The sequence below is a fragment of the Triturus cristatus genome, chromosome 9 (assembly GCF_964204655.1).
Source record: "Triturus cristatus chromosome 9, aTriCri1.1, whole genome shotgun sequence".
In the NCBI taxonomy this organism is placed as follows: domain Eukaryota; kingdom Metazoa; phylum Chordata; class Amphibia; order Caudata; family Salamandridae; genus Triturus; species Triturus cristatus.
In genome coordinates, this window is record NC_140592.1 from 355,692,460 (window position 1) to 355,717,221 (window position 24,762).

The 24,762-nt window shown below is 46.1% G+C and overlaps 1 protein-coding gene across 2 annotated transcripts in view; it reads right to left on the reverse strand.

Moving 5' to 3' along the window:
• MAPKAPK3 (MAPK activated protein kinase 3) overlaps positions 1 to 24,762 on the reverse strand; it is a 316,126-nt gene that overhangs the window by 188,898 nt on the left and 102,466 nt on the right. The gene's annotated exons all lie outside the window — the stretch shown is intronic.

Below are 24,762 nucleotides of genomic sequence, written 5' to 3' on the forward strand. Positions count from 1 at the left end.
TCAGTTAATTTGTACGGTTTTTTAAATGCTAAGTTACTTTACGCCATTCGTGGCGTGCGCGCCCACTTAACGCAGTTCGTTCCGTGCGCGCGGTGCGCTTCGCGCACCGCGCGCCCACTTTACGCAGTTAGTGCCGTGCACGCACGGTGGGCACGCGGTGCGCTACGCGCACCGCGTGCCCACGTCACGCTAGATGGGCCATGTACGCACGATGCGCTTCGCGCACCGTGCGCACATGGAGGACATATGATGCACTTCGTTTTTAAAGGTAATATTTTAATTTTTCGCAAAAGTTATAAGCCATGCACAAATGGTGCCCTTCGGGCACCATTTGCACACGGGGTGGAGAGAGTGTGGATATTTTTTTTTTAATATTTTTTTTTTATTATTTTCGTTTTTCGATGCTCTTATAAGCCATGCACAATTGGTGACCTTCGCTCACCAATTGCACACGGGGTGGGGTTATTGTGGATAATTTTTTTTTTTAAATATTTTTTTACCGTACGCGTATGGTAAGAGTAATCGGCAAAATTCGCAAAAAAATAAAAATTCCGTTTTTGACCTTGGGGGATCTTTGGGGACTCCCTCTACATGGCTATGTGTGGGAGCTGTCAAAACAGCCCCTTTACATGTTTTTGTGCTTTGTTTGTTAATCATCACTCTCAGTGCGAGAGAGAAAATGGCGGCCGCCGCTTCCTGGTTTCGGCCGATTCGAATGTTTACTAAGATCTAAGAGCCAATCATAATCGCACTCGCGCACGCCACCGTATGCGTGCGGTAAGCGTACCGTAAGCGCACCGTAAGCTGGCTCAGATATATATATTGATTTAAAGGCTATTTTCTCAGAATCTACTGAACAGATTTACACCAAACCTACAAAAGGCACTTCCTTGACCTGAGGACTACCTCTCTGCCAAATTTCTAGTAATTCTGTTCAGCCGTTCGGGCTGTAGCCCTGTCTAAAGGTCCTATGGAAAAATGCATGGGAAAAACGCGTTTTGGGACCCCCCTTTTATCTCAGCCCCCGCTTGACGAATCCCCCCGAGACTTTCAGGGTAGGAGCGAAGCGTAGCGCCCCACCTTTTTTGAAAAATTCGCGAGGATTCGTCGACCGGCGCCAAAGTTATTCAAAATAGAATGTTGCGGATTTCCTATGGAAACGTGGTCCTAACTATAACTACCTACTGGCGACCGCCAGTAGGTAATATTAATATATATATATATATATATATATATATATATATATATATATATATATATATATATACATACATATACATGCACATACAGATGTGTGTTTTCTTGGGGAGAGACAATATGAGACTATGCTAATTATTAAGAGAATATTGGGTGAAGTATCACCTTTTAATGCATCACCTCTCAGCAGTGCCCATCAGCGCTAGCATTGGGGAAAATAATTGATGGAGTCTGTTAACTATGACAGGTTCCTGTCATTTTATTTGGAGCCAAGGCAGAAGTGGGAATAGCAGCTAGATTGCCTGCACCCCCTTTCTTTACGCGGTCATAGCTCTTTCGTTTTCTTTACTTTCAGACATGTTGCAAAGCAGCTGTGCTGATGTGCTAAATGGCTTAAAATCCATTGGCAAAGCCAGTAGATCTCACGTAGGCGAGACCTTTTGGTTGGCCAGTACTTGTTTAGCTTGCGGGATGCCACACGGATGAGATTTATTAAGCATTGCCTTTGGCCTGTTCTTCTTTACTAGTGCTCTCCTTCGTTCCAGATTACACATTTTGCTTTGCATGTTGTAGCAAGTTTTTATTGTAGCTCTGAGTTTTTCAGCCCTGCCATATACCATGCATCAGGCGTTAGACTTGCGCATTTCAGTGTGGTAGTCCACATTACCGCGCTGAAATACAAAGTCGTGCATAATAGGCATTGCGCCTCCTCAGTTACTAGCGCTGCTAATCATGTACCATGGCTGGTGTAGTATTGCTTCCATGTGTCCATCTGTTTTCTGGTTTTTCCCCTGTTTCTGCTAAGCGTGATGATGTAAGCAACTGTCTGATGTAATTAGGTTATGAAACGTGCACATGCTCTGTCGTTCACAGACCGTGGATGAGTACGCTCGGGCTCACTGCACCTCCATCTCATTTTACATGCTATGAACAGATGACTATAAAGTGCGTACGCAGGGCCATTTCACCTCTGCCACACATGCGCAGTCTGTTCGTCCCCCGCCGCCATGGGTCTCGGGCTAGTGTGGGCCTTGAGCATGGGCAATGTAGTGTGGCTAATGCACGCCCCCTCCTCCCAGTCTCCAGCTGGCCCTCTATGTTTGTAACGGTTCTAAAGGTGGCCGGGATGGCAATGCCTGTGTACTGTATGTAGTGCCAGCCCTACGATGTCAGCAGCTTCACGATCAAGTGCGTCATCTGGAAGGGCTGATTCCACTGCAGGTGAGGACCTGGGGGGGCTAAGGGTTCGGGGCGGGCGCCGGAGCTCGTGATATGACCCGGGGTAACTTCCGCTTACCTGCGGGGAGCGACGTTTGAGCAGGCCGCTCTGCATGCGCACACATGATGACACAACATAGCTGTAGTGCCTGTTTTGGTTGCTGTTTCGCCTCAAGGTGTTTCTTGTTCACACTGGTGGCTGATTTACATTGCACATAACTGTGCACTGGATCTGTGCACCTATTTGCCTTCCCATTCTAACTTCTGAGTATGAGTTGTACCAAAGTGTGAGTTATACTTGAGAATATGGTCCCACATTACTCTTCTGTGAGTCATGTGATCCCAGAATAGACCCGACCCCACCTGCACAGGTGAGCTGCTGGCACACACTGGAAACAAGCATTGGCATAGCCAATAGGTCTCGCCTTTGGGACCTTAGAAGGGTTTAGCCATGCAACAGTTGCATAACTAAATACTTATAAGGTCCCAAAAGCGATACCTATTGACTATGCAAAGCGGCCGTGAAAGTGATCGCGATCACGATCAAACATCAAAGCAGCCCTGCGGCCGCAAAAGTGAAAGTATTCACGGTAAAGCGCAGCGCACGCGCACATGCACTGTAGCTCTAGGCTGGCCTGGTAGCACTTTTTGGAGCCCTCTCAATAAGTCTCACCAGACCAGCGCATGCGCTGGGTCAGGCGAGACCTAAAAATGAATATCACATTGATTGGCAGAGCAGCTCGTTCGCGCTCCTCGAACGCTCCCGTTAGCAAGCTTTAGTTCAGTGACTTCTTAAGATTTTCTTGTTGCTCAAATGGGTGTATTTTCTGATATGTAGTTCCCTATTTGTTTGATAGGGAAAGTGTCAATCATAGTCGTTGAAGTGTCACTGATAATTACACTGAAATTATGAAAAATTCACACATAGCAATCTGAAACCTTGGCTGCTATCCCAGTGAATGTGAATAAAGCAGTTCACGGGCAGAACTACCATACAAATATTTAAAATGAGTGCATGACTGCTCGCGTTTCAGAATGTTTGGAGGGTTGCGTTTTCTGTAGGTCTAGACCTTGAGATTAGCCTCCCCTCCCGTGCCCCTCCCTTGTTATCACCACCACAAGTCGTCATCCACTCGAATATCTGGAGTTTCTTCGTCCCACTGGTAGAACCTGTACTTTGGTATCCGACTCTGACCTGAAGGCGAATCCAAGCCATTCTCGCTCACATTGAAGCCAGTATCAAGCACAGGACTTCGTTGTAAGTTCTCGCTTATAACCTTTGTGAGAGGGCCCTGTCCCATCAGGACTGCGAGACCCCCATGGAAAAACAGCACAGCTTTTCAAACTGGTCACATTGTGTCACCATGGTGAAGTCTCTTATCGGGAGCGCTCCGGCCCAGGATGAAGACCAATTTATAGTGATTTACATGCTAATGGAACCTCAGTCCTTGCGAGGTAGGTAAAAAGTGGGTCATAAATATACCCAGTATTTACAGTGCCTAGAAACTGTAGTAGTGTCCTTTTAAGCGGTAAACAAAAACCCGCTATTAAAAGTAGCAGCGAATGAGTAATTATGTGGTCTCAAATGGCTAAGGACGTGCGCTCTCCTCGGCGGTTCAAAAAAATATATGTCTAAGACGTGCCAAAAACCTAAGCGCGCAAAGCAAACTTAAAACTATGGTATTTTTTAGCCTCTCTTTTCTAACCTGGACCTGGCGTAAGCGGCGGGTCTTGATATAAACTCACCGTGAAGACAAATTTAAACCGGATTATATTTTTTTTGTTGGTGAGGCGAAGCCCCTGTGTTCTTTTGCTCTAATCCACGACTCGGTGAAGGAGAGGGAAGCAGCCAAGCAGACAATAGCACTGGAGCCAGAAAGTCTGTGTCGGAGCCTAGTGCGCTCCGAAAAGTACATCAGGCGAGGCGCTGTGGAGGGGAGGGGCCCACTGATGGGGGGGGGGGGGGAACTAGACTCCCAGTTGTTAAGGAATTGGCTCGCAGCCAGCGGAGCAGAATTTCCCAGTACCTGTTACATGAAACAGAATGAACCATGGCCTTGCGAGACGCGATGGGGGGGGGGGGGGGGGGGGGGGAAGAGAAGCGGGAGTTCTGTGCATACGAAAACGGGTGAAATAGCTGCAGGGAAGGGGGCGGAGAGGGGCTACGAGGGAGAGCGACGAAAAGAAATATGGTTGCTTTGCGCGCGTGCACGCCTTGTGCACTGTAGCTCTATGCCAGGGGAAGTTCTTTGAAAAGTCCCTTACAAAATGTCTCTCCGAGCCAGCGCATGCGCTGGGCTCAGCGAGACCTATATAGTGGTATTTAAATTGTTATTTGTGTAAATACCGGGACAGATCAACACATTTGACATTCTTACAGTGCATGCATATGTCTTATATACAGAACCTGAACAAAAGCATGCATCTCTTGAGTACCTGTGAAATAATAACCAGCTGTGAGCCTTTTTCCCCCTCCAATGCATTTGCAGGTAGGTATGAGGCTGCAGATAGCTCCCAACCAGGGTACTCAATCAAAAGGCGGTCTTATGTCTGCTTAACGTCGGCCTTTGTTATGGGCCCAGCTGGATTCTGCACTATGAAAGCCCCCTCACAGCCTGCACGTTGCTGCAGTGAATGAAAGCAGATAGTGTGCAGGCCCTGCTGAATGTGTACAGGTGTATGAAAATGACACCGGGACGAGTTCAGGATATTTCTGTATGGGTAGACGCTGTCAACCTGCGTGTACCCTTGACTTGTGCTCTGTTTACAGCGAGGGCACATGGACTAATCTCTAGGCCCATGCGAAATTCCGGTTACACTAGTGTAATCTCACGTAATTCAAGGTTACGTGAAATCCCATAAATTAACTATTACACCACGCGGGGTAATTATGTGCCACTCACAGCAAATATTTAGAATGAACGACCAGCACGCAAGTGGCTGCTGTTTGCGATGCTTTTGTTTTGGGGGCTTTTCTTTAGCCCAAATGTACCCCAATTCATAATATGGTGCGGAGCCAAAAACTGGTTTTGTATCTTAAGAAATTACGCTTAATTGTAAAGTATTTTTTCTGAAATTTTACGTATCAATGCAATTATGGGAATTTCGCATACCCCTACTCCTCTCCCGCACAGATTAGGAGTGTGTTGGGTCCCTGCCAGAGTCTGGTGGGGCTCTGTCCCAGTTGTAACCTGCGCACTGCTGCTCTGCATGCAGGCTTACCGTAGAGTCCATTACTTAGAAGTCCATAAGAGATTTAAAGCTCCACTGACTCAAGGGGATTTCACGTCTGTGTGACAGAGGCCTAATTGGCTTTGCTAGAGGACACTGGTCGCTCTTCATCCAGTATGACGCCGCTGGTGCCAGCATGAGCACGACACTGACACGATGACATCACACAGGAGGGGTCAGGGTTACTGATGGTCCACTCTCAGGCTGCCCCAAATAAGGCAATATTTTGATTTAATAAGTTAATTTGGTGATAGTACACAGATGTCTGAGACCTCCAGAGTTCCTCATACTTTTTGTCACTGTGGTCCCAAGCTTGGCACGGGTAGCTTTAACTCGTTGCCTATGGCCAGCTGGTTAGACAATAATTATAGAATAAGGGGTGCACTCCGTGGTGTAATCAACGGTTTATCAACGTTAATTCAAACTTTTTTGTGGTTCTGCAGCAGGCAGGAGTTGTCCACTAATGCTGTAGGAAACTGAGTTATTACAAGTTGGAGGCTTGTATGTGCTGCGCACAATTCACCTGGTGTATACACCCCACTGCTTCAACAAATTCTGCACGATTTACTATTTTATTCATGAGATTTAATTTACTGTTCCACTGATACATATAACCAATTGCATGAACGCAAATTTTTACATACTAAATGAATTTAAATACATCATTCATTTGTTTCACATAGATACAAGTTTCAAACAATATATAACAATTGCAGAAATACATTAATAAGTAGTCGCGCCCAATGCATTTCGGAACCTGACGGTTCCTTCCTCAGGGGAAATTCTGAAATGAAAATGAAAATAAACAGTACACTATCAATGTTTGTGTGTTAGGAGGCTCAATCATCACGATTTGTGCATTTACTAATTGCTTAAAGCCATAGATTTATGATGAAATTCATACCTGTGCTTTTCTGACTAAACTGTCAGGGACCGGTTTTCCTATATGGTGGAAACTAAAGAAACCATATATCAATAATGTTGCTTCATCCGGTTATAGGTATTAGTACTGTGGCTCACAAGTGAGTGATCTGTGTGAAAAATGCACTGGCATAATAGAAGCTTACCTCTCTACGATTTTTCGTGTTAACAGTCTAAACGGTAAGACACAAAAGATATATAGCGTGAATATACTGCGGGGAATGAAAATGACGACAATCCATCGTTCACATGGTTAAAGAAACCATCCGTTAAAATATGTGGGGAGCGTCCTTACCTCTAAGGCGGCGTATTTCTTGTGTAATCTACAAGACAGGAAAACATATATGTTTGAGATTACTATGCGCCGTCGCGATAAAAGTCCGAGATACTATCGAAAAAGAATGTACTAACAGGATTCTTACCTAGAAGAAGGTCATAGTAGATAGCTGTATTCACCGTAATGAGGGTTGTCGTTACCGCCCTCAGTTTCTCGCGTTTAAAACTTGCAAGTGAAAGAATGTTCAAGGACAGAAACAACGGACTAAAACTCGTTGATCGGACTACGAACGCCTAGTCTTGGGGCGCCATCATAACGAAGGTGCCGTGTTAGTATGAAATAGCAATGTGCTATAAAACGTGACAGTAATGCATCAGAAACTGGGAGAGAAAGGAATGATGTGCAAGATTTCACAATGTCCACTAAACATAATGCGCTCGGTGAGAAGACACGTAATTTCATGGTGTGTCTAGAAATACAAGAATAGTGTTTGTGCGAAAGTCTATAATGAAGATATAAATACCAAAATGGACTAGCAATATAAAGCGCCGATATGCTTCCAAAGTGCAAAAGAAGTTGTCACTATCTCATAAGTGTCCGTGAGCCTACTAAGTATGTGTTCACAATGATCGTACATAAACGGGAGAATACTACCAAATCACAATGTAATGTGTGAATATTGATTCTATGTTGTAGTTTACTCCATTGTATTATTTTAATCTGTGACTGGCAAATAGTTATATGAAGGTCAGGTGCCAAACGATGAATAAGTACCCATTGTGTGTGCGGTGGATGGTCATGTGGATGTGTTCATGTATAAGAATTATCAAAGTCAATACGAGATTTGGAGGATGAAATCTTAACCCTAAAAGGAGAACTTCAATTAAGAATGGAACATAACACATGGCAAATAAACCTAGAGGGATTAAACCAAAAGTTGGACAAATATAGCAAAGAACTCCAAGAAGGCAAACTGAGGAAATACAAGAGAGACACAATTGACTACAAATTAAATGAAGTCTACACATTGGGAAGAAATATATGCCCGCAGAAGATTTGACCAACGGAAGCCCATGACCCATTCATCTGAAGAAAGCCTCGTGACTGATAAGGATATCTCCACTAGCATGACTCTAGTCCAACCTGGAACATCAACAACCAGCTCATCACAACTAACTACAGAATCTATTGAACAGACACAAACAACAAGAGCGGTGTCTTTTTTATCGCAGGCTCCGGATCAAGGCTTACCACCAGCGGCACAAAAAGGGACATTAAGCACAAACGACCGATCAGGAGAGGAAAGGGTGGGCAAATCGCTGCGCAGCGGGAAGAACATACCTTAATAGTTAATATCTCTTCAATGCATCTTACATCTCACCAAAAAAAGTTTTGAACAAAGGTCTTTCTTTTCTGCCCACCAATTCCACAAACAGCATGGAAATTGACATAACTCTATTCAAGTTTATGCGCACATTGCGCTTACGACATTTGTTCACCAATATAGTTAATAATGAACCACCTCAACAAACAGATGTATTTGTAAAATTCAAGCCCAAAAGTACTTTTCAGCGCCAGTTTCGCACAAAATGCTAGATACATTTGAGATAATGGTCAAAAAAGACATAAAAGCTCTGGATTTGAGGAAAAATAAACATCAGAATCTGACCAAACAGGACAAAACTATCATCAAAGCAATTGCTAATAACCCTGAAATTACCATCCAACCAGCTGATAAGGGGGGAGCCATAGTTATTATGGATACTTCTTTTTACCAACGACAAGTCAACCTGCATGTATTGGATCCTGACATATATTTACCTTTACCCACTGACCCAACAATGGAATTACTAGGTATCCTGGAAAACATTCTACAAAAAGCATTAGACACGGATTGGATTGACGAACCCACCAAACAATTTCTTACTACCTCAAATCCACGTAGACCACACCTGTACATGATACCCAAGATTCACAAAAATCTTATGAATCCACCACTTAGACCCATTGTTTCTGGGTGTGGTTCACTGTTTGACCCTACTGGCCGATACCTTGACCATCACCTTCAAAAATTTGTACAAAATTGGACATCATATGTTAAAGATACTACTGATTTCCTCAACGAACTAGAATGCATACAATCTGATATACAACCATCTTGGCTACTCTGTACTATTGATGTGGTAGCCCTTTACACGTCAATACCACATATGGCAGGACTGGAAGCAGTTGAGTGGGCATTGTTACAACTTGATGACATTAACGTTGAAAAGATATTTCTCCTACAACTTTTGCATTACTGTTTACACCACAGTTACTTCAAGTGGGATGAAACATACTACGCTCAACTCTCAGGAACCTCTATGGGTTTTTCGGGGGCTCCGGCATATGCCAATATCTTTATGGCACTATTCGAACATCAGCATATCATGAGCAACCCATCCTGGTGGTCCAACATCAGACTATACTGTCGTTTTATAGATGAAATTTTTTTAATCTGGATGGAATCGCGTGAAAAACTAGAAAATATGATTTTGACTATCAATTCTTACAACCCCAGGATTCAAGTCACCCACAAAATCCATGAACATTCAATTGAGTATCTTGACGTCACAATTTCCAAACCACTTGAAGGTAACCGACTAGAAACTCTAATATACACAAAACCCACGGACCGCAACAATGCTTTAGACCATTCCAGTTTTCATCCTAGAAGTCTCATCAGAAACTTATTCCCAATTCATTAGGATCAAGCGTATCTGCTCGAATCCTCAAGTGAGTAATGACCAGATAGAAGAATACAAACAAAGATACAAACAAAGAGGCTATCCGGAAAAGACCTTACAAGAGTGTGCATAGAGAGCAGCCATGAAAGACAGCAGGGAACTCCTTACAACTCATCCAACGTCAAAAACGAACAATATTGTATTTGTATCCAAATACACAACAAGCTCCCCAGCTATCAAAAGAATAATTAACACGAGATGGGAACTTCTGGCTCACGAACCAGACTTCAACAGCATATTCTATATTAATAGTTAATATCTCTTCAGTGCATCTTACGTCTCACCAACAAAAAGTTTTGAACAAAGGTCTTTCTTTTGTGCCCGCCAATTCCACAAACAGCATGGAAATTGACATAACTCTATTCAAGTTTATGCGCACATTGCGCTTACGACATTTTTTCACCAATATAGTCAATAATGAACCACCTGGTGGGCAGTGCTTCATCCAAGTCTTTCAAATTTACGCGCCCCTTGGCTCCCTTCCCCTTTTCGCACCAATGTGACCGCAAAGGCCATCCCCCACAATGCTTCCTTAACCCCACCCGAGCCCGGAGCATACCAGCCTGAAAATGGGGCATAACATGCAGATTTTGGTGCGTTCCAAATCAAACTCCTTATGTCCCTTATTTCCCAATCATTTAATCCCAGTCAATTTTGGCAGGAGTGTAATGTAATGTAGCTGGGGAAAATTGTAAAAGTTCAGTGTTTGCATCAACTCTCATCATTATGGTATGTGCAGTGGCATGGGTTACTGCTCATACTGGAATTTAACAGCACGCATGCCTTAATGTACCAGTTGGCCTTTATTTCAGAGAGGAGTGCCAGGAAATGTGTGCCACTGCAATGTAAAAAACTCTTCCAGCTTCTAACAATAGTTGGCAATTTGGTGTGCTGGGCAAGTGGTGCTGTCTGAGGACTATGGGGTGAGCGATTGGTTTAAGGACTGTGGGGTGAGAGACTGATTTGTGGTAGTGTGGGGTTGTGGCTTTGGGACTTAGAGGAGGGGAGAAGTTTTGTCCCCTCCTCTCGACTTCCAAGGATCGCTGTACACGCCGAACAGCAGGGACAGGGATTTATTCCATGGCCGAGACTTTGCAGAAGGTTGTGGAGGATCTGCTAGCTTATGAGAAGGCGGTGAGGGAGGATTTAATGCTATATGGGCATGTTCTCCGACACGTCGAAAGGTGAAGCGGGATGAGAAGGTGCTGAAAAAGGTTTAGGCCTTCGGTGCTGCCGCCCCAGTGGGTCAGCCCTTCAGGGCTGAAAGGCCTCATCGGGTGGCTCAACAACAAAAGGCGGGCAGTCTGGGTGGCGAGGAAGTGGGAAGGTGAGAGTGAGTTAGCACTTATGAAGTCGGCGGTTTGGGGAAGGTGCAGAGTGAGTACTTACCGCCTCACAATCTACTAGTTTAGAGATGAATCGCTTGCTAGAAGGCCGTGCCAAGAGCAAGGGTCAACTGAGGATGAACCTCCTTGATTTAACTCTGGAGAGATGCTTGAGAAAAAAATGGCCACAAGGTTGTAAAGGTTTATTTGAAGGGCTATCTTAGCTCACACACGGGATGGGCCTTTTTTTTACAGTTTTATTCCTTCTGTTTTGTACAATGTTTATTAAACGAGAAGGAGAGCAGATGGCGATCAGTCCAGAGGAGCGGCTGAATATTAAGGAAATGTCAGTGTTAGATCACTACAAAGTCAATTTAATACGTCTTGGCTCTGGTGCAGTATGTTGAATATTAAATGAGGCAGGGTTTTGAAAAGTCTGGAACTATTTCGTCTTGGGGTCATCAAGAAATATACATTTAATTCTTCCCGAATGAAAACTTTCTGGAAAAGTATAAAGTGACAAAGCAACCAACCTCAGCAATCTACATAATGGGCATCGTTCTTCCCTTTAGGAGCCAGTGAGATTGCAGGAAGGTGGCTGAGGTGAATTGTGATGGGCAGCAATTAGTAATGATTCCAAAAGTCATCTAGAGACAGACGCGTAGCCAATGTGTCATGGCCCCCCTGGCTGCTGTTTGAATGATTAAATACAGGGATAATCAGGTTTTAGTGGTTCCCTCAGGTCTTCGGGCTCCTGGGACACTGCACCTGCTGCACCAATGGAAGCTAGGCCCCAGTGCTGGGAGCAGGAAAAATAGGCTTTAAAATCACAGTGGTTCTCTTCCACATGCTCTCTATGAATGATTCTATGCCTTGATGGAATGGTTTGGTTTATATGAGGTTGGTTAATTTAGGGTGTGTTTGAGAGCCGTGATTCAGCGAAAAACCCCACAAATTATCATTCTGAGCAGATCATAAATATTTTTTCTATGAATGGGGAGCGAGCGCACAATTGAGAAGTAGACAGGCTGGTTCAAACAGAAATAGTTTTACTTGAGACACAAGGAGAGAAGGTTTTTTTTAGCAGTTTCCTATAGTTCAAACTCGACCCGAAGGTATTGGAGCGCTTTGCATGAGCACCAGTTGCATTACACAAGGACACATTCATTTTTTTGGTAGGCACGGAGAGATTAAGTGATTTGGCCAGAATCACAGGATGTCGAGCCAACGCCAAGACTCAGACCTGGCTCTCAGCTCCATAGTCAGCAGCCCTAGCCATTGCACCACATCCTTTCCCCTTGGTACTTTGTTCTTGATGTTAAGCCAATCAGTGATCTCCTCAGTTGTGTAGAATGTCTGCCGCTGTGCGAGTGTAAGCACAAGTCATGAGGATCAGTTAGCCCATGAGCAGGGTGGTAATCTTAAAGGGCCCAGCACCAGTGGCAACATCTCATTCTGGCAGCGAGCCCTTGCTACTGCCACAGCACGGAAGGGTGCAGACATGCTTGACTGACCTAGATGCACCTTTGGCACTTCTGCTGCAAAAGAGTCCACACTGCAGGATGTTTATTTTTCAGAGCAGCCAGTGGTCTGCACATGCCCAGAGCGGAATGAAAAGTTTTTTTTTTTTTGTACAAAAAATCTTTTTTTTATTGATTTTTACAATAATAATTTCAACAAAAGTACAGTGCATCTTGAGGTTTGAGCATGATACAGTGTTAATTTTTAGGTCAAAAGTAATAAACAGGCAAAGGTCTACAAAGCTGCCAAGTGTTACAAAAACCCTGATTGACAAGGTGGAGGAGATCACGTGTACAATCACTATGGTGTTGGCGTCTGCCCAGTGGACCCGGGTATTCTCCTATTTGTCCCGGTGCCCATAGGAGTATGTTGCTGTGGTGGCAGAGCGCCGCCAGCATTCTGTGTAGACAGTAAGTAATCATAGAATGGCTGCCGTATGTCAAGGTGCCGAGCAGCCGGTGGCTGTAGTGACGTATCGCTGTTCGTGTTGCAATAGGCCATGCTGTGTAGCTATGTCTTCAGCATGGGCGCATGTTCACTGCCCCAGTTGAGGGCTACTTCTCTTTTGGTAATGAGGAGCGCAATGGCTACAAACCGAAGCCTGGATTTGGGGAGGTTATGTATGTACCCCATAAGTGCAAGCATTTGTGTGGGTGCCAGCTCCATCTCTATCATACGGGAGATTTCCCCAAAGATTACCCTTCAATATCCTGCTATTTTGTCACATGTCCATGTAATGATTGCGAAGTCTGCTTACGGACAGCTGCATCTAGAGCAAGAGTGTGGACGGGATGGGTGAATACGGTGTAGTATGTTTGGCCACATGTAGGCCCCCCAAAGGAATTTATAATGCATCAGCTTATGCCGGTGGTTGGCGAAGACTCTGCGTTTTTGTGTGCAACAGCGACTCCACTGTGAGTCGGAGATGGGATGGCCCAGGTCTCGCTCCTATGCTGCCCGCACACCAGCGTTCCGGCTAGGTAGCATAGACACAGCAGCCGTGTATAGTCTGGACATAAGGTAAATCCCACTTGTGTCTTTGATGATGCATGTCAGCAGGGGGAAATTGGGAGGTTCAAGCGGGTAGCTAAAAATGTTGGCCCGAAAAGCCCTCTGCTGCCTCTGCAGCACAAAGTGATCCATTACTGTGGCCTCACGGAAACGGGGATCTTCTGTGCACGAGAAGATATGGCCACTAGGTAATAGGTCTCTGAATGTTTTCGAATGAAATTTTGCCAATGTCCGTTTTACCAACGTCTTCTGCAGCATGGGGATCCAGCCATTGCCTGCCAGCGGCGGAGTATAGGAGGAGGGAACCAGTTATTTTGAGTAATTGGTGCCAGGCCCAACTCGTTGTGGACAGTGTCTGTATATTTTGTGGGTCCCGCAGGAACCCAGCGGTTAATAATGTATTATGAGACGCTGGGAGCGCCAGATCAGCCTCCGGCCTGAAATACGGAATCCTGGTATCAGCGGGTTACCAGTGCCGGGCAAAGCTAGTCTGTGGTACCAAGTAGTAAATGTGGAAGTTTGGCACCCCGAACCCTCCTCTCTCGTATGGCAACATTAGGGTGTCCCAGCTAACCCGTGGTTGTTTACCTCCCCATACCAGCTGAATCAGATGTGTCCGTAGAGTGGAGAAAAAAAAAACTGTTGTACAATGGAATGGGAATATTTTGAAATCAGTACAAAAATTGTGGGAGGACTACCATTTTAACTATGGCAATTCTGCCCGCCATAGTCAGGGGCACTGTCAACCAGCGCTCCATGTTACGTCCCAGCCTCTCCACCACTAGGCCGTAATTGAACTGCAGGATGCGGTCCGTCTCTCTATGTATGTGAATAACAAGGTACTTAACGGAGTCCTCGCACAACATCAACGGATACTCCGCCGTACCGCCACAGGGCGCAGCGGTCAACAGAAAGACCTCCGACTTTTCCCAGTTAATGCAGAGGCCCGACAGGGTGCCGTACCTGGTTATTTTATGGAGGAGTGGCACAAGGTTGTTGTCCGGGTGCCGCACATGGAGTATGAGGTCGTCTGCATACAAAGTAAGGAGATGTAGACCAGTGTTAAACTGCAGGCCCGTTTGCCGTGTCTCTCCTGCAGATGTTGCACCAGAGATCCAGTGCCAAGACGAACAACAAGGAGGAGAGTGGGCACCTGTGCTGCGTTCCCCGTGAAAAGTGAAATGCAGAGGTTAAGGCGTCATTGAGGCAGATACACGCCGTGGGAGTGGAGTATAGAAGCTTGAAAACCACTCGGAACTGCTCTGGCACCCCAAGGCGACCCAGTGTGGCGTACAAGAAGGGCAACTCAAGAGAGTCAAATGCCTTTTCCGCATCGAGCGGAATGGCCGCCGTCGGGACGGAGGGTGACATTCTGTGCAGTGTAGCGAATAATGTACAATGTACGGAGATTAAGGGCAATTGACTTATGGGGAATAAATCCTGACTGAGCGGTGAGATCATTTGATCAACGATCAGGGCAAGCCGCGTTGCCAATACCTTGGCTAGAATCTTATTGTCAAAATTTAAAAACTAGAGCGGTTTATACGGGCCGCATTTGGGTGGCTCTTTGCCGGGTTTGGGAAGAAGCATTATAACCACCTCCCTCAGTGTGGAGGGGAAGCATTCCGGACTCAACCGCTTCCTGATACACATCTATGAGGTAAAGGACACGGATCGCTTTGAACTTCTTACAGAAGCATCCCGTGAACCCATCACACCCTGGGGCCTTGGAGCCATCCAGTGCTCAATGGCTTCAGTTACCTTGTCTTCGGTAAAAGGTTCAGCCAGAAATTCCTAATGCGCTTTTTCAAGCCAAGTCAGAGAGATCTCATCCAGATAATCCCTGTACATCATTGGGTCCCTTGTCGCTCTGGACGTGTATAAATTAACGTATTAGTTAAGGACCTCCTCTAAGACGCCTACATTGCCGGTTATCCGTGTGCCCTCCTGCCCATGTAGTTCGGCTATATAAGTAAACTTGCAGGTTTGATGCATCAGTCAAGCAAGGGTTCTACCCAGCTGCTCCCCCTCCCCATAGCACCTTGGCACTGCATATTTGCCCAGGTAATGTGCCTCCCGTTCTTCTGCCTCACGAAACTCTGCCATAAGGGTTGCACAGCATTATAAACTGGGGGGGGGGGGGTTGTAAAAGGGAGGCGTCGCTCCTATCAACTTCTGACAACTGCACTTCTAGTTGTGCTACGAGCGGCGTACAGCATCCCACAGTGCAGTCCTAGCTTACGGAGGCTCACTTTCACCCCCATATACTTCCACCTGACTTCCTGCACCATGACTGTGAAATCTGAATATAGGGATATGGATGACCCCTGCCACTCAAGGGTGCCCTTTTCTCTAGCCATCCTCAATGCTGTGTCCTGATCTTTAAAATTTAACAGGCGAGCTATGATTGGCCTTGGGGGGCAACCTGGGTTTGGGCGCGGTCCAAGTGTGCGGTGCATGCGTTCTACAACAAAGGTAGATGTAAAGGACTTCCCGTCCAAAGAGGTCGATTAACAACATCTCCATGAACCTATCCAGCCGCCCAGTGTTGGTGGACTCGAGTATACCCACTACCCATATGTTGTTGCACCACCCCCATGCCTCCAAATCTTTGTTCAGAATGTTGATGGTGGTTTGGGCAGTTCCATCCTCCAGGTCGGAGATCCTGCCCTCTGCCATTGTTAAGCGCCCTTCCTGCTGGTCAAGCCTAATGCTCATGGTGTCAAGCCTCTTATCGAGGGCATCAAAGCAGGTGTCCAGGGCCTTGAAGCCCACCCTGAGTTCCATCAACATAGTGTCAGACCCAGCCACCGCAGTTGTCTGTGTAACGCCTCCCTCCGCCATGCTGACCTGTTGTGTTTCCGCGCCGCGGGCCTGTGGTTTGAAGGTGAGCTTTTTGTATTGCGTCTCTCTGGACCATGCCCCAAGCTTGGGTGACAAACTGTGTGCTTGTGTGGATAAATTATTGCCAACAGCACTGTAGTGGTGGATGTGCAGTGCGCCAAGATCCGGGCTCCGATTACGCCCCTTGAGTCACAGTGGCTCGGCCTGTATCTGCGCCATCTATTGAATGAGTCCAGAGCTGAGTAAGTGCTTATATCGCCGTCCGTGCCCCAGTTTCTGTATCCGGCTACGGGACTAGGGTGAGGTAGCAGCCAATGGCTGGCTTGTGGTTGCCCATTCGGAAGACTGTGAGGTGCGGCAGCGAGGGGGCTCTGGGTTGGCCCCATAGCTCCTGGCCAGTTGACCGGCCCCCAGGCTCACCCGTGGCCCCTGTCACCACAGGGCCTCCGATGTAGCGTCTGTGGGTCTCACTGGTCTTGTGCAGATGTACTGAGTGCCCTCACCGCTTACCTCTCTGTTGCCCAGCCACTTCAGTCGCGGCAAGACGCTCCCGCGTTGTGCTCTCCCCGGCCTGTCTAGAGCACCCGTCGGGTCTGATTAAATCAAGCCCCCGGCTTCTCACATGGGGGTACGCCCCTCCTCTAACAGGCCCACCGCAACGGTACTGGCACAATCTGTGGGCTCCTCCGGGCAGTGGCGGTTTCTCTTTGAGGGCGTCGGGGCTCCGCCCCAGGTACATTTCTCAAGAGGAGAGATTAGATCACATTTTTTTTTTTTTAAATCCCCAAAGTAGAACACGGGGCACTGTCTCACTGCAGAGTCTGCAGTCTCACCAATACTGGCGCAGCTCTGCTGTCACGTCACGTGACTGATTTGCTCCCGGACCCAAAGAAGCCTGCTATGTGTTTGCCGGGCCGACAACATCACAGCCCTGAAGGCTGTGATGTCATCAGCTCGGCAAAGACCTAGCTGGAAGGCCCAGTCTCCACCCCCTGATGACGTGGAAGTTAAGTTAGCCCCGGGCGTTTTAAATACAAGCCCGGGATCGCTAACTCTCCACGTCAATCAGAGAGTGGAGGAGAGCTTGTCAAGGTGTCACCCCACCCCTGACCGTCTGCGCAGGCTCGATGACGTCGATCTGACTGCTTCCCGCGTGCGTGAGTCGGCAGTTGGAGTATCAGCCATTTTACTCTCCACTCCAGATGGATGGACTGCAGAGCGGAGAACCAAGGTCGAGGAGGCGAGGCAGTGTGTCCTGAAGCATCATCGTGTGACTCGTGCCATTACCAGCAGCAGCAGCTAGTCCATGTTGCAGGCCGCCAGGTTGCTGTCCGGAGTAGGGCAGTAGTAGGAGGAAGGACTTGTGAACTCAAACAGTTCACACCAGGTGAGGCCCAGGCTGGCAGTTTTTAACTTATAGGCCCACCGCGTTACAGCTGAGCCTGCTGCCTGAGTGATTCGGATCGTTTAGTGACTGTACGATAAACGTATTGACATAGGGTGCCCATGTGCGACGCTTCATAATGCATTATTAATTCCATCTCCGTATGCTGCAAAGGCCACATGCTCGCGAGATAGGCAGGTAAAGGACTAGTTACAAAAAGAGTCATTTTAGTAATGAGGCTTAAACAAGGTTGTGCAGGCTGTGTATTGATTTCATCTACGGATGTTCATATTTTTATAACGTGTGTCAGTCGTCCAAGTAGAAGTATACATTGCATCCTTTAGAAACGAGTCACTGCAGTGAGGGCACTCAAGGAACATAGGTCGACCATCTGCTATAGAAAGCTTTAAGTTGTAAACATGCGCAGCAGACAATGTCCAGGTTCATCTTATTACTTTTTGTTGAAGTTCAATATAGCCTGTGGAAGGTATTGGTGTGCTTTTTTCTTTACCTTGGCAGACTGAAAAGTACAATGCAGCAAACAAATAGGTACTTGCCATATACTTAGCAGATTCTCATGAGGAAACCGTTCTTGCCACTGCATCAAAGGAGGAGCCATCGACTGCTCTTCAATATAGAAACAAGCATGCAGGGTTGAAAATGTACCAGGTCCCAGTATAAAATCGAAGATGTTCCTTTAGAAACGCTTCACTGCAATGGACATTAATTACTTTAAACATTAGTCCAGATTAGAATACAGCGTATCATGCAGGTTTTGCATAACAAGAATTGAAATAAAGGGCATTGGCGTTTCGACGTTATATTGCACATACTGTGAATTTGTGTATTTCCACTTGTTTCACTGCTCCCGAGCAATGCGCTGTTCAGTTTTAGATGGTACACCAGTTGTACTTGTGTGTGTTCGATGAAAAACCAAAACATAGGTTACACTGGACATAAAGGGAACCTGTGGTGTTTAGTTAATTATCACTGCAGGTGAATTCATAGTTTGTGTCTGCCAAAACATTTAAGGTATTCACTCGGACTGACCCAACAGAACCATTGTTCTTTCCTAGTATCAGTCTTTGCAAGCAGCCATCTACCCTGTATGTAGCCCATCGGGTAAATGCTAGAGGCAGAATGGACCGTCCAGCCCTGAATGCACCATATACTTTGTTTTATCTCTCCTAGATAGGGCCACAGTGGCTGTAAAAGAGAGAATCTCTGCATGGCATTCAGTAGGGCAATCATGGAAAGTTTTGTAATCTTGGAATTTCCAAACCAATGATGCCATAGGTCTGATCTGTTACTATGAAAAGTTATGACAAAAGCAGAAGGCCTGACTTATTTATCTTGAAAAGCACATTCTAAATTCAACAGGGCTGTATGGGTGTATTGTTATTTAATCCATACACAGGTATTTTGTTACAGATAATCTCACAGATATCATAAGTGCACAAGGATTTTGGTGTCGGTCACACTCTCTGACTTTCCCTTGAGATAAAAGACTGTACCATGGAACTCCCATTTCGGAGGGGTTGTATGTTAATTTGCCACCTGTAAATTTGATCGAATGTGTAATGCTATGACTGTAGGCTTGTGGGAAAGCATAAATTCAAAATAAGTGCACCTGAGTTGGTTATGTGGACAAGCTAACATTAAAGGCTATAAGCTTGAATGGTTCATTGGGGAAAATGTAAGTCAGATGCCATGGTCTGTTTATTATGAAAAGTTACAACAGAGGCTGTAGTAGGACTGCCTTATTTATAGGGATAACAAATTTTAAAAGCAATATCCCTTTAACGGTGAATAGTTATTGTACAGTGGTAAAGTCTGTAAATGGGTAGTTTTACACAGAATTTCACAGATTAGCGCAATAGACAATGATTTTAGTGTTGGCTACACTCTCCACCAAAACTCGTGGGTAGAAGATTTGTACTGTGAATAGCCTAGATCCATTTAGGTGGGGTGTGTTTTAGCTTGTTAACTCTAATCTTGTACAAGTTTATACTTTTGTGACTGAATGCCAATGGTTGCCTTATGGGAAAGCTTATGTTCAACGCCATAGGCCTGAGATGGTTAGTGTGACAAGCCAAGGATAAAGGCTATAGGCCAGTGCTTTATTTGTAAAATAAAAAGTGCCGGGGCTCTCCTCAGGAGGCAGCGCTAACAAGAGAAATGTGCTGGTGCAAACTGCCTCCTGACTAGAGCCCCGGCACTCATTATTCTGGAGAGGACTTGGCCTAATGGCTAGAACTGCCGATTTCGGAGCTGGGGAACCGGGTTTGAGTCTCAGCGTGGCTCAACATCCTGTGACTCTGAGGAAAATCACACACACTCTGAATGAGTGTGTCCTTAACTAATGCTATAAGCACCGGTGCTGAGCACCGGAAACCAACATCTCAAATTAAGCACTGCTATAGGCCTGACTGGTTCATTGCAAAAAGTTAAGTCAGTCTCCATGGTCTATCTCTTTAAGTTGAGCAGTTACCACATGGCAATAGAGGTGTCCTATTTTTAGTGGAAACCCCAAATTAAAGCCAATAGGCCTATAGGGGTGGATTGTTAATATGCTGTGTTAAAGCCTTCAAAGAGGTATTTTGTTACAAAGAATCTCACAGATTACCCCACTAGATGGGTTTTGGTGTCATCTGGCACTGATGATAGTTTGAGGGGAGGCAGTGGCCTGTTTCTGTTTAGCACAGTGGCTTCCGAAAGTCTTGAAAATGCACAATTTGCCTACTCATTTTTCAAAATTTTCTCGGGGGAAGAACCCCCCCCCCGAACCCTCCTTATGTGGTTCGGCCTCACTCGCTACGCTCGCTCGCCCGGTGTGCTCCACCACTGATTTTACGCCCTGCCACTTTTAAATGTCACCAGCCGCCACTGCCTCCGGGGTTGCTCGGTTTGCTGGCCGGCCCTCACCGCTCCTCACACACCATTGCCTGCTACGAGTCGCGCCGCTCGGTCTGTCAGATGCGGAGGTGGTACGGCGGAGCTCCAAGCCTATGCGGCCATTACGATCGGCAACTTGGCCACGCCCCGAGGAATGAAAAGTTAGATCCCTGACGCTCACTTGTCAAAACGGGGAAAGGGCGCTTTAGATAAAGGAAGGCAAAGAGGTCAGCACAAGAAGTAATGAAGCAAGGGCCATTTCCAGGCTGCGGAAATCTGCTGGATATGTGTATCTGGGAAAAGCAGATCATATCTCGCCGTTTCTAAAGTGAACAACAGTTTTCGGCAGCATGAAAAGAGCACACTGTTCGAACAACTCAGAAACAGTGTGATCAGTTCATTATTAAATGTTGTGTATTACTCCTCCCAGGCTTGGAGTACTGTTGAAAAAAACTTTTAAAGTAGTCCCCCTCATCTGCTCGGGAGAGCAAACACCTGCCTCTCATTTATTCTTGTGTATCGGAGTCTATTTTCTTTATCCTTCAAGAAAAAGTAGCTCGATCACAGCGTAGGCAGTGAACTACACTAATTAAAATGTGTAAATCTGTACTTGGTCCATGCTCCACACCAACAAAAGGAAATGGGGTAGAAAGTGAAGCCTCATGCTTGCTGCCGAATTAGATGGTAGAAAAAAAAGAGTGATAATGGTAGGTGATGGACGGGCTAAAGCCCCCTTGTAGATTTTTCTATTTCTTAGACATGGTAGGTCATCACCATAGCAACAGCACATGCATAGGGCCTGTAGGCGAGACATAAAAATGAAGAAAAAAAAAAAAAAAAAAGGTGGTCAAGGGGTGGGGCAGCGCAATTTAGGCTACACACTATTTGCCACAAATTTACGATTATATACTCATATGACATGCTCACTGTGTGTTTTAATTTCCTTAACGTGTGAAGCATTTAAATGTAATAATGAAATGTAATCATTGTAAAGACTATAGATTTATATACAAGTGTACTAATGTTCAGTTGAAACAAATAAGCAATCACATCTACTCTTATTTACGTTTTGCATTTCTTAATCATGTATTCAAAGTTATGCTGACTGTAGAAGTAGCTTAGACTGACTATCGGCCTCAACTGAAATGCATTTAGCCCTGCCAGTATGTTCTTTCTCTCCTATGGAGGTGCATTATTATGCTTTTCGTTAGTTAGAGAAAGGGTTTTGGAACAGGTACTTTCTGGTTGGCTGAGGTGGTGCACAAGTCAGGCTGAACCTACCACTCCTGTCACGGTTAGGTGATTGCACTCACTGTAAAACCTGCGCTCAGCCTTAGGTAGCTTGGCACTGAGCAGTCAGGCTTATCGAAGAGGCAACGTGGAAAGCATTGGCACAGTACTCTCACACAATATTTTCAGTGAGCATCACAAAAGAGACTCCACACATAGTTTATGTAAATAAAGATTGTATTCAACACACACATTAATTAACACAAAATAAACATCGTGTATTTCTGGGCATAAATCACACTTGGAAATATTACTAGCCGTACTAGGCCCAACTGTGTTAAAATGATATCAGTAAGCTGCACACCTGGGAAAAATCCTATTTTACTCCAGAACCCTTATGCGGTGCGATACATTGTCAGAACTAGGCCAACCCTGGCAAATAACAAAATTCAAATCCACACATTTCTAGAGTGCACCCCATGTCCCAATGATATGAGAAATGTGAACACACAGGAATTTATAATACTTTTCAGCAGCACTATCAGCCAAGGCCACACGGATAAAAACCAATGTCAAAAAGGATGTTTGTTTGGTAATAAAACAAACAGCTGCACGGTGCAACGATTAGCCCGGCTGTTCTCATGCAGCACACTCACACAGTACCATAATGTGGTGCAAATGATATCAGCAAGTGCGTATGAAGCACACACACACGCACTCTGCACTGCAACATGGTGCAAATTATATCCAGCAGGTCAGTTGATAATATGAATGCAGACCCCATTCCACAATCCCTCCCACACCTCTCAGTTACCCCGCCCACTACTCTGCCCACAGGTTAGAGTCAAAACGCCCCACCCCTTATGATTCCGGTATTAAGGCCAAAGTCATACTTAGTCAGGGGAGAAGGCTGGAGTAACTATCAGGGCAGCCAAGCAACAGACGACACCACTTGGAAAGTTCAGCTACTTTATGCAGAGCAGAAACAGGCTAAAGGCCGTCAATCAAGAGGTCCCTTAACTTGCTTTCAAGCACCAGCTCAGTTTTGCGATGCACAGGGGGCACGCAGTCTCTCGACCCACATCTGATCGCTCTTGTAAGTGTTCCAGTGCCCAGTCGCTTACTCCCAGCACTCAACCCTGATCCGGGCGATACTACCTGGCAACACAAAGTCGTCATGCCGGGTTATGAGAGGGCAGTTTGATTAACAGCACTGAGGGCAAGAAGGACTACTCGATGAATGGGGGGGTGCAGCTGTCCCCACACCCCATGGGAAGTGATGCACAACATCTAGTGCGCATTGATCAGAGTCAATCCGGTCACAATAAACCGTAAGTCAGGTGGTCTCTACCTCCCTGGAAATGGGCACGTCTGGTGTGAGATGATACGAGTCGCAGCAGACAATCCGGTCACAATGAAACAAAAGTTGGGATTACCATACATTCCTGGAAATGATGCACAATATCTGGTGCACAATGATATGAGTCGCACCAGACAATTCAGTCCCAATCAACCCATGTCGGGTTCGCCCGTACCTCCTTGGATATGAGGCACAACGTCTGGTGCATGATGATGCAAATTGTACCAGACAATCCAGTCCCAATCAACCCACGGTCGGGTTCGCCGTACCTCCCTGGAAATGAGGCACAACGTCTGGTGCATGATGATGCAAATTGTACCAGACAATCCAGTCCCAATCAACCCACAGTCCGGTTCGCCGTACCTCCCTGGAATTAGACAACATCTGGTGCGCAATGATACGAGTCGCACTAGACAGTCCTGTCCCACAGTCACAAGTTAAGTAGTACTGCACAGGGTAGAATGAGGCACTATTACAGATGTGCCCTCCCTCTGAGTGTCACAACCTGTAAATCGGACACTGCATGCAATGAGCATGCAGTCAGCGTGTTGCACAAGGGAGAAGCGGCACAGACGACGAAGTGGGTGACGCGGAGTCCCGCAACCAGTGAAACTGCTCACCACCAAGGATAAGCTTGTGCATACCGAGGCCCGACGATGCAGGAGCCACACTCTTTAGATGCGGGCACTTTTTGGGGCTCCACACAAGGCAATCTGGTCTCCTGGCACAATACTTAGTTCCCTGCTCACTCCACGCTGCAGTCAGGATCCAGCAGACGAAGTAGGCGCTAGAGAGGGCACCACTCCCCAGGCGAGACACGTAGAATGTGTAGCTCCCTCATGGGAGTTCTTTGATGTTACTGAGAATTCCAAAAAGAACAGGGGCAAGCCAACAAGCCCTTGGAGAGTCCACTTCAGGGTGCCACACAGCAGCAGGAAGTCAGCTCAGTCAAGCCACAATTCAGACAGGGTGCACAGTCCCTTCCTTGTACACAACAGATCCCTCTGGCAGTGTGCATCGCACAGTCCAGGATGTCTGGTCTTGCGTCCCCACATTTGTATCTCTCCCCTGCTGAAGTATGGCACCAGTAATGACACTTTAGTGTGCCTTTGAAGTTGGGGTGGTTCAGAGGGTTCCCTTTTGAACCACAGACATCTCCCCTAAGTTTTAATTCCGGTCTGCCATGAGCCCTTGGAATGCAGATCCTACTTTTTGGTGGGGCCATAATCTGGCTTCCCAGAAGCCAAGTGTCAAAACCTCTCCCCTCAATCTATCCAGCCAAGTCCTCAAATGGGAGACATCTGTCATTCCATTTGAATGCCCAATGTTTGTGGCGGTCTCTAGGAAACGCACAGATGTACTCCCCCAGCCTCAAGTGTGAACCCGAGTCAATCTAAAAGGCATACAAGAGAGTTTAGCGCAGAGGAATGCCCACTTTCTAAAAGTAGCATTTCTAAGCTATTATTAACAAATCCACCTTTACCACAAGGGATGATTTGTCATAGTGAATCAAATTATAGTAAACAACATGAGGCTGCTTCAATGTAAGCCTCCACTGGTTA